Raw genomic sequence first — 9,758 nt, 5'->3', positions numbered from 1 at the left:
AATTATTCTTTTCCTAACTTGATTCTCTCAGGCCCTGGAGAGGACAGTCTTCTTTCTCTTTGCAGCAGTGTGAAAAACAAGGCCCAGGGGAGCTCAGTGGTTTGCGCAACCACATCACAACCAGTAGGTTTGGGATTTGAACTCGCGACTTTCTGCCGCGGAAACCCAAGCTGTAACGCTCAGGCCGGCTGTCTCGCCTGGGGAGGTTGAAACTCCTACGCTTAGCAGATGAAGGGACTGAGGCCCGGAGCGTGGGGACCAAGGGGCGGTGACCAGCCTGGCGGGAGGCAGCTGCGCGCGTCCTCGGAAGGCTCGGGGAGGGCGGGAGCGCACAGGTGCGGCCGCCCGGGCAGCACCTGTCCCTGAGCCCCCGGGCCCGGAGCCGGGGCTGTCTCTGGTCTCCGTGGCGATGCCGCCTCCCCCGCGCGGGCTTGGGCAGGGCCTTTGCACGCCATTTCCATGCCCAGCGGCCGGGAAAGGGCCGGCAACGCGGCGCAGGCTGCGAGCAGGGCGCTCGCTCCTCGGCAGAGTCATGAGGTTCGCGCTGCTCCCTCTGGGGCTGCTGCCCCTTCTGCTGTGGCCGGCGCCGGCCCGAGGCGCCCGGGACCCGGAGGTGTTCTGCGGAGGTGAGTGGCCGCGTTGGGGAGGTGAGTGCCGGAGTGGGGAGGTGACGGACGCGGCGCGCGCGCCCAGGGGCTTTGTTCGCAGGGACGCCGGGCCAATCCCCTTTTTCCCCACGGGCGGGGACGCAGATTCTAGCACTAAAACTGGCCGCTCAGCAATTCCTCTTTCTCTCCAGTTCTTGAGCACCCCTCCCCACCTACAAATCAGAAGTCCTGTCGGGTTCCAAACTCAGACTCCTGGAAGCCCGGCCACGCCCAGGCCTCCCGGAGAGTCTGGTACTTGATAGCAGCTGCTTTGGAGTTTCATGGATTAGGGTTGGAATCGTGCTTCTGCCGTTTACGCAGGCTGTGTGGCCTTGAGCAAGTCAGTTCAGCTCTCTGAGCTTCATTTTTCTGACCTGCAAAATGGTATGAAAATAATATCAATTGAGTTGTTGGAAGAATGAAATGAATTAGTATCTGTAAAGTGCTTATAAGAGTACCAGACACATAATGAAGCCATAAAAATGTTTAAGTAAATTTAAATAAAAATGAATGCACCAAGGGTGCTCAGGAAGCACATTCATTTTATAAGTGTTTTATAGTGGAGAACATAAAAGGCAGTGAGCTCCTGGGAGGGCAATGAATGGCACATGTCCCCTTGAGAGACCCCTGGCCCCTGGAAATGCCCTTCGATCCTGGGGGACTGGCTCAGGTATGGGTGGGGGTCAAGGGCAGGCATAAGTCTGCCCTCCAGCATGTTGGTGACTATTCTTCTGTGGCTATTAGTTACAGGGCAACATTTAATTACAATTGATTAAAATAAATGCACTCTTAGGTCTTCTGATTGTAAATTTACCATTTGGACTTCCAGGATTCGTAAGTGACTTATAGTTGTTTAGAGGAAGACTGAACAGGCATTCTTTTAGTCAGAGCCTTAAAATAATCAGTGTGGACAGGATGAAGGAGGACAAGAATTGAAATTTAAAAATTTGTTGTCCTTCAGATTGCCCAGTTGTGGACGGGAACTGAATGCATGGAAAAAAGAGACTAAAACTTTGTGCCAAATGCATCTGGATGCTTTTGAGATGCTTGGATGGATTAAGAAGTAGCTTTGATGTAACACTTTGTTCTTGGGGACTGAACATTCTTTGGCCATTTGCTGACAGCTGTTGGATCTTCGGGCTTGGAGGGCAGGAGGTTTGCAGAACAGTCATGCCTGTATAGGCTCTGTCTGGGACAATTAGGGGGTTGGTTCTCTGACCAGTGCTGGCTTCCCCGACCCGGGTCTGGGGTCAGGAGGGAATGGGTGGGCCTGCAGGTATGCTATATGGAGACAAGGGATGTGGGCATAGGGCCCAATGGGAAAGGTGGGGCTGGGAAACCCTGGAGACTGTCAGAACCAAGGGTCCATCCACTGGGAGCTGATAGAGAAGAGAAGACTGATCTGGTTGCTAAGGAATAGGAAGAGCTGGACTGAGCCATGGAGGAGGGCGTGGCGGGGAGTAGTGGTTGGCGTGGGTGGGTAATGTGATGAGGATGATGATGGGAGACTTACATGGCATCAGATTCTCTTCGTAGGAGGCTCTTGGTTCACTTTAGATGCTGACCGAGCTGGAAAAGGCCCAGCTCAGGACGTTGTCCACATAGCGTTTCAGAGTTGGTCCCCATTCCCACCCCCACGTAATGGACAGAGGACAACCTCTGGTAAGGGGTGATTTGAGATAAAGCAAAAGATCTCCTGACCCAGAATATATTCTCCTTTGTCTGGACCCAGCTCCTGACAATCATTTCTTTATTCTAAAGCAACATGCTCAAAAAGTTCCTATTAAAATGCAAGCATATAACCCGGTCTGGGAAACCCATTAGAAGGTCTGAAGAGAGACCCAGGCTAGCTTGTCAGAGTGTCTAGAACAGAATAGGCCTCTCAGGGAATGAGGCAAGGGAAGAGTAAATTTTGACAAAAAAACTGTGGTTTTCAGAATTCTTACTTGGCAATAGATCCCACTCTTGAATTGAAATCTTGCAGAGAAGCTCAATTTGGAGGGAGGTAAAAGCAGGGCCATCCTGGTCTCATCCAGTCATCTGCAAAATGAAGTCTATGGACGGCAGGACATGTGCTAGAAGAGCCACAGAGGAGTGGGAAGAAAATATTAAAACTTCTATTTATGTTTATTTTATATAAAAAGTACCCATAGTATATAATAGTGTCTTATAACATGCATCAAAATTTAAAATATACATATATCAGGAGTACTCAGCATTTTTATTTACTGATGAATTGATCACAACAATTTGGGGACCATTTGTCTGGAGCTTGGTGTTCTCCACATAGGTACAAAGGCCAAGAGCTCTGAGAAGTGAGATGTGGGAATCAGGCAGTGGGCCTGAAGGCTCTGGACATAGAGTTTGGAGGTGGAAGGGGTGAGCTGAAAAGAGAAATGGAGACAATTAAGAAGAGAGAGAGCGGACGGACCAGGCAGGCCCCTCGGAGGACAATACTCTTTCGTTTGGATCAGCCCTGCCCCTGCTAGTGAAATCCCAGTTCTTAAAGATTTTGTCTCTTTTTTTCTTCCCTATTCTGTATTCCTCTTTTTAAGTATCTTTAAATGTTTCCCTCCACTTGAAGCCTGGGAGGGGATGTCTCCTTCGATTTTGTTGAATCCCAGTCTCTTCACACACATTGCCTTGAGTACTGACAGCAGGAGAAAGGACAAGTTATCCTGAAGCAGTTCTAGTTCTGTCTTACAAATAAGTAGAAAGCAGAAAACTTTACCCACCTGGGGGTGGGGAGAGCAACTGGCCAACCCTCATCCTAGGAGTAATATTAGAAATAAAATGCATGAAATCAGCATGCTTTGCCAAATTTCCACTAATCTTTGTTATTTTCCTTGAGAGAGGCTATTGTAATGTAAACAGCTCTGGACTCGGTTTCCTCTCCTGGAATATTGGGATTGGTGACGTTAAAGCTAAGAGCCTTTTGCTAAATTAGGTTATTCTTTTTCTTTTTCTTTTTTTTTTTTTTAACTTTTTTTAATTGTAAAATATAACATATGCAGAAAAGTGATAAATTTCAAAGTACAGTTTTAAGTATTTATAGAGCAGATTTCAAAGTATGGCATGGGTTACAGTTCCACAATTTTCCTTCTAGCTGTTCTAATACCCTAGAGGTAGTCTAATACTCAAGAAATATCAATATACTGATTCAGTAGTACAATCATTTGTTAAACTCTCTCTTCACTATTACAACTCCTCCTCTCACCTGATCCTTCTCACAACCTTCAGGGATATTTGGGCAATGACCATTCTAACTTCACGTTGAAAAGAGGTGTTGACATTATGGGGTAGAGGGATACAACTAGCTGATGTTCTTTAAGAGACTGGTGCCTCTGGGTTTCAAGGCTTATCTGGCATAGGAACAATCCGGAAATTTTAAGTTTCTGAAAAATAAACTTAGTGAGTGACGCTTTTAGAGACCCTCAGATAGAGCCCTGGGTATTCTTTAGGGTTTTCAGGAATACCGGTAGTTGGGGCATGGTGTACTGCGGCAATTAGCAATATCTATCTGAAGCTTGCATAAGAGTAGCCTCCAGAATAACCTCTCAATGCTATTTGAACTGTCTTGGCCACTGATACCTTATTTTGTTACATTTCTTTTCCCTCTATTGGTCAGGTAGACATTGTCAATCCCAAGGTACCAGGGCCAGGCTCATCCCTGAGAGACATGTCCCATGTTGCCAGGGAAACTTATACCCATGAAAGTCATATCCCATGTAGAGGGGAGGTGTTTTACTTTATAAACTGCTGGAATGCAATATACCAGAAATAGCACAGCTTTTAAAAAGGGAAATTTATTACTTCGCAAGTTTACAGTTCTAAGGCCATGAAAATGCCCAGATTAAAGCAAGATTATAAAAATGTCCAATCTAAGGCATCCAGGGAAAGATACCTTGCTTCAAGAAGGCTGATAACATTCAGGCCTTTTCTCTCTCTGCTGGAAAGGCACATGGTGAGATCTGCTAGCTTTCTCTTCAATGGCTTTCTAGGGCTCTGTCTGTTCTGTTGGCTCTGTTGGTTCTGGTGGCTCTCGTGGCTCTAAAACTTTTTCCAAAATGGTTCCCTCTTAATGGGCCCCTGTATGCAACCACACCTTGAATGGGTGGAGACACATCTCCATGGAAACCATCTAATCAAATGTTACCACCCACAATTAGGTGGGTCATATCTCCATGGAAACAATTTAAAAGATTCCACCCAGCAATAATGAATGAGGATTAAAGGGGATGGCTTTTCTGGGGTACATAATAGGCTTCAAACTGGCACAAGAGGTTACAGAGTTGGGTTTAGAGAGAGAGAGGCCATATCTGAGTAACAGAAGAGGTTCCCTGGAAGTGACTCTTAGGAATAATTGTAGGTAGGCTTAGCTTCCCCATTACAGTAATAATTTTCATAAGAGCAAACCTTAAAATCAAGGGTTTGTCCTATTAACATGGGAGCCCCTAATATTAGAGAGAGTATCAGAGATTTCCCAGGTAGGGACTTTTAGTAGTTGCATATTTTTTCCTCCAGCCCCTCAAGGGACTTTGCCAGTACTTTTAAATTATCTGCCCCCAAAATAAGCTATCCTTAGTAGGCCCTATGTGGTTGATAACCAAAATAATATCTAACATTTATACAGCACTTCCATGTGTTCTAAGGATTTGACATGGAATCATTCACTAATTCTCTCATAATTGTATGAGGTAGTGTGGATAAACTATTTGTGCCCTACTGACATCCCTCAACGCTCACTTGCTTCCTAATGCAAGCATCTGCAACTCTCCACCCAAAGGCTTTCTCTCGCCACAGGAGAGAAAGGGCTCAGCATACTTGACTGTGTGCAGGAAAGGCTGGCAGTGCCAGATAGCCCTCAATCAAAATGGATAGAAGTTGGCAGCTAAATACCTGGCTATCTCCTCCCTTGAGTAGGACACTTCTGAAGCTCGTTCTACACGAGGGGTCAGCAAACATTCCTTGTAAAGTGTCAGCTAGGGAAATATTTTAAGCTTTGTAGGCCATAATGTCTCTGTTGCCACTGCTGAGCTTTGTCATTGTAGCACAAAAGCAGCCACACAAAATACATACAGAATTGAACATTTTTGTGTTTCAATAAAAGTGTATTTGTAAAAGCAATCCTGTGGGCTTTAATTTGCCCACCTCTGCTCTACATAGTTTACTATAGGTTCCCAGTGGAACCCCATTCATATACTCTCTTTTCTCATTGCTCCACTCTCCTACCCTACTCCTTTATTTGAGGGAAATGCAACCTAACACAGGTATATAGAATTATTATCCTTATTTTGCAGATGAGGAAAATGAAGTGAAGGTCATACAACCGTGGGTAACAGTGCCCAGGTTCCTTTCCAGTCACTTGGGCTCCACAGTCTTTCTTCTTAACCACTATTCTATATTGCATCTCTAAATGATTGAACCAACCAGGACACATTTGTACTTTTGAGCACTTCCAGGTGCCATGGAGATAGAAGCTGTAAATGGTTGAGGAAAGGAGCTGTGGTAGTTCGATTCAGTTGTCAACTTGGCCTAGGTGAAAGTACCTTGTTCTGTTGCTATGGACATGAGCCAATGGTATGTGAACTTCATCTGTTGCTGATTATATCTGCAGTTGGCTAGGAGGCGTGCCTGCTGCAGTGAATGATGTTTGACTTAATTGGCTGGTGCTTAAATGACAGAGCACAACATAGCACAGCCCAGGCAGCTCAGAATACCTCATCTCGCACTTGCAGCTCAGCCCAGGCCTTTGGAGATGCAGAAAGAAATCACCCCGGGGAAAGTTGTTGGAACCCAGAGGCCTGGAGAGAAGGCCAGCAGAGATCACCCTGTGCCTTCCCACATAAGAGCATCAGCTGAAAGTTAGCTGGCTTTGCTCTGAAGAACTAATGAAGTAAATCCCCTTTTATTAAAAGCCAGTCTTTCTCTGGTGTGTTGCATTTTGGCAGCTGACAAACTAGAACAGAAGCCATAGACAAAACAAGGTACACTAATCATATATTGGTAAGTGTCAAATGAATGGAGGAAACTAAAAAGCTTGAATTTAGAGGAAGGAAAATCCCCCTTCCCCCATGACTTCCATGTTGCCAAATCCAATGGATACATTTTGTCTTCTTCATACTTGACATCTCAGCTGCAGCTGGCAGAGCTGACCAGTCTTGACTTCTGTAAACACTCTCTTGGGTTCTTTGAGATCCTCTCTTTTGGTTTTCTTTGCAACTCCCTGACTGTTCCTTTTCCAGTCTCCTTTGCTCATTTTCCCACCTCTGCCCAGTTCTAAACGTGGCAGGGCTCAGGGCAACCCCATGGGCGAGCCTTTTCTTTTCTTCATGATTTGGCACAAGGTCCCAGGGATAATCCCTCTAAGGGCACCTGGAGTCTTCTAAGCAAAAACTACTATGTATCCGTTCTTTGTTTATCAGAAAGTCCCTTAGAGTAGTTGAAATCTGTAGAGTAGTTAAAATCTTAGGCTTTAATATAAAACGGGCTGATGTAATTTTACTGTAGCAGAGTTTAAAACATGAATGTATTTTGTTTTTAAAATAGAGATTTGGTGCCTAACTTTTACTGAGGTGTCCCAATCCCTGAAAATCAGGCTATGTTGATGAGCTAACCCAACCGGGGACATCTGGTCACCTGAATGTCATGAGCACCCTCCCCCCCCCCCCCATTTTGCCTGGCCGCTCTCTATAAAGGTCAGACTATACCTAGCTGGCCCCATAAAGGATGGGGGGGGGGCAGTGTCCTAATGGCCTCTCTGTGGGGTTGTCTGAGGCAATAGATTGGCTGGTCAGCCCATGCTGTCCTGCACCCTTGAGGGAAGTACTCTCTCTCCTTCTTGGAGGAGGGATTTGACTTGCTGAGGCTGTCGGTACAACACCCACCCATACATTCTCCACCACTAGCCTGGGCTAAACCCTGCCCGGAGTAGTACAACTGTAATCCTTAATTCCATTTTTCCCCTTTGATCATCTTCTTTCTTCCATGATGGGCCTGGGGAATTTCAGAGGGCAGCCTTAAAGCTTGATTATGTTTTCATCCATTCACCACAGGGCCATGTCTATGGGTAAAAATCTATTCACCTACAGCATAGAGAACTCTTCTCTTTCCTGGAATCAAGAAATTAGAGTTTTATTAGACTAATACATCTATTTGTTTAACTTAGTTAATTCCCAACCAGTCTCTTGACTTTGTATGTCATTTATATGCTGATAATTCCAAACATCTATCTCCAAAGAAGACCTTTTTCTTTAGTTTAGACTCATATATATAATTGACCACTTGATATTTCCACCTAGATCTCCAATATCATCTAAACCGAAATAGCGCCAAAATGGAACTCTTGATTCTACTGCCCCCATCTCATACTGCTCCCTCAGTCTACCAACCTCATTAAATGGGACTACCTTCTCTTAGTAATTAGTAAGAACGAGGATCATTCCCACCCCCCCCATCACCAACTCCTGATGGCTTCCTCTCCCAGAAGAAACTGAAGTTCATCTACTTCTCTTCATGTCTGCTATCGCAATTTAGTTACAGCCACCATTTTCTCTTGCCTGGACTCCTGCTGTAGTCCCTGTGGTCACTTGAATTATGTACCCCAATAAACCCATGTTCTTAATTTTAATCCATGTCCATACGGGTATAAAATCATTATAGATAGGACCTTTGGAAGATGTTATTTTTAGTTAAGGTGCGGTGAACTGAACTAGGGTGAACCTTAATCTGGATAACTAGAGGGCTCTTAAAGAGAACCCAGAAGCCACAGAAGCCAGAAAGGAGAGGCCATTGCCATGATGACAGAAGCAGAGATGCAGGCCAAGGAACGCCAAGGATTTCTGGCAGCCAGCACAGAATGCTGCCGTCTTTGGGGAGAAGGCAATTCTTGCCAAAATCTTGATTTTGGACTTCTTCTAGCCTCAAAATAATAAGGTAATAAATTCCTGTTTTTAAAGCCAAAAGCAGTTTGCAGTATTAGTGATAGTTGCCTGACAAAGACAGTCATTAGCTACTCTCACTCCTCTCTTGCTTCCCTTCAATCCATCCCCATAAGAAAGCCGGAGTGATTTATTTAGAAAACTCCATATCAGATCATTTTTTCCTGTTATTAAAAATCTTCAGTGGGCAGTGCAATGGTGGCTTAGTGGCAGAATTCCCACCTGCCATTCCAGAGGCCCAGGTTCAATTTCCAGAGCCTTCCCATACCAAAAAAAAAAAATCTATAGTGACTTATCATTACTTTTAGAATAAAATTAAATTCCTTACTGTGGCCTAGAAGACCCTTCATGATCTGGTTTCTGTACCATTTTGACATCATTTCGTGAACCTTTTGTTCTGGCAGGCTCCTTCTTGGGCTCAAGGCAAGCATTCTGAGCTCTGTTCACTCCTCTTTAGCTGAGTGGGGACCGCCTTTCTGTACTGCAGAAGAGCCACCCCTTTCCTGCCACAGGGTCTTTGTCCTGGTCGTCTGCTAGAATGATCTTGTTTCTCATCTCTTGGTTGCCTCATTCTCATTCTTCACTCTCAGCTCAAAAGTAACCATGATTGGTCTTATGTGGCAGAGACTACTGATTGTTTATTGCTCTTCTCTTTTTCCTGTTAGCAATTGATCCCACCTCAACCCATGTTTTCCAGGACACATGGCCATCCAGCTACATTCCCTGGTCTTTGACATTAGGTGTCCATGTAGTATGCAAGAAGAAGTGATATCTGCAATTTTCAGGTCACGTCTTGTAAAAAGACACTGCTTGCTTTTCACTTCCTCTTTCTCCCTCCCCACTGGCTGACAATGGCACAGCTGGAGCAAAGGTCTTGGACTCAGATATGGAAGCCACATGTTGAATGGCATAGCTACCCCACTGGCCCTGGACCACCTGCCCCTGAAACATGTTTCCATCTTCTGTAAGCTGTTCCATTTTGGGTACCTAACTAGTATAAATATACCGATCACCTTCTCAAAAGGAGTTTTCCCTAATAACTTTCTATCTCAGAGCTTGTTTAATCTTTCAGAGTAATTACTACAACATGCAAGTGTCTTCTTTATTTATTTACTTACTTAATATCATCACCCACCCCTTTGAGTCAAAGCTCCATGGGAGCATAAACTTA

General features: G+C 45.0%; 1 long non-coding RNA gene across 1 annotated transcript; it reads right to left on the bottom strand.

Moving 5' to 3' along the window:
• Positions 1 to 791: 791 nt before the first annotated feature.
• LOC143687862 (uncharacterized) lies at positions 792 to 4,740 on the bottom strand. The gene is made up of 3 exons (XR_013177710.1): positions 4,552 to 4,740; positions 2,594 to 2,722; positions 792 to 1,021 (listed from the first exon to the last, which is right to left on the bottom strand). It is a non-coding gene; the product is annotated as an uncharacterized LOC143687862 (long non-coding RNA).
• Between the last annotated feature and the right edge of the window lie 5,018 nt (positions 4,741 to 9,758).

Source organism: Tamandua tetradactyla, chromosome 1, assembly GCF_023851605.1.
Source record: "Tamandua tetradactyla isolate mTamTet1 chromosome 1, mTamTet1.pri, whole genome shotgun sequence".
Lineage (NCBI taxonomy): Eukaryota > Metazoa > Chordata > Mammalia > Pilosa > Myrmecophagidae > Tamandua > Tamandua tetradactyla.
This window is presented reverse-complemented; position numbering and strand designations above follow the sequence as displayed.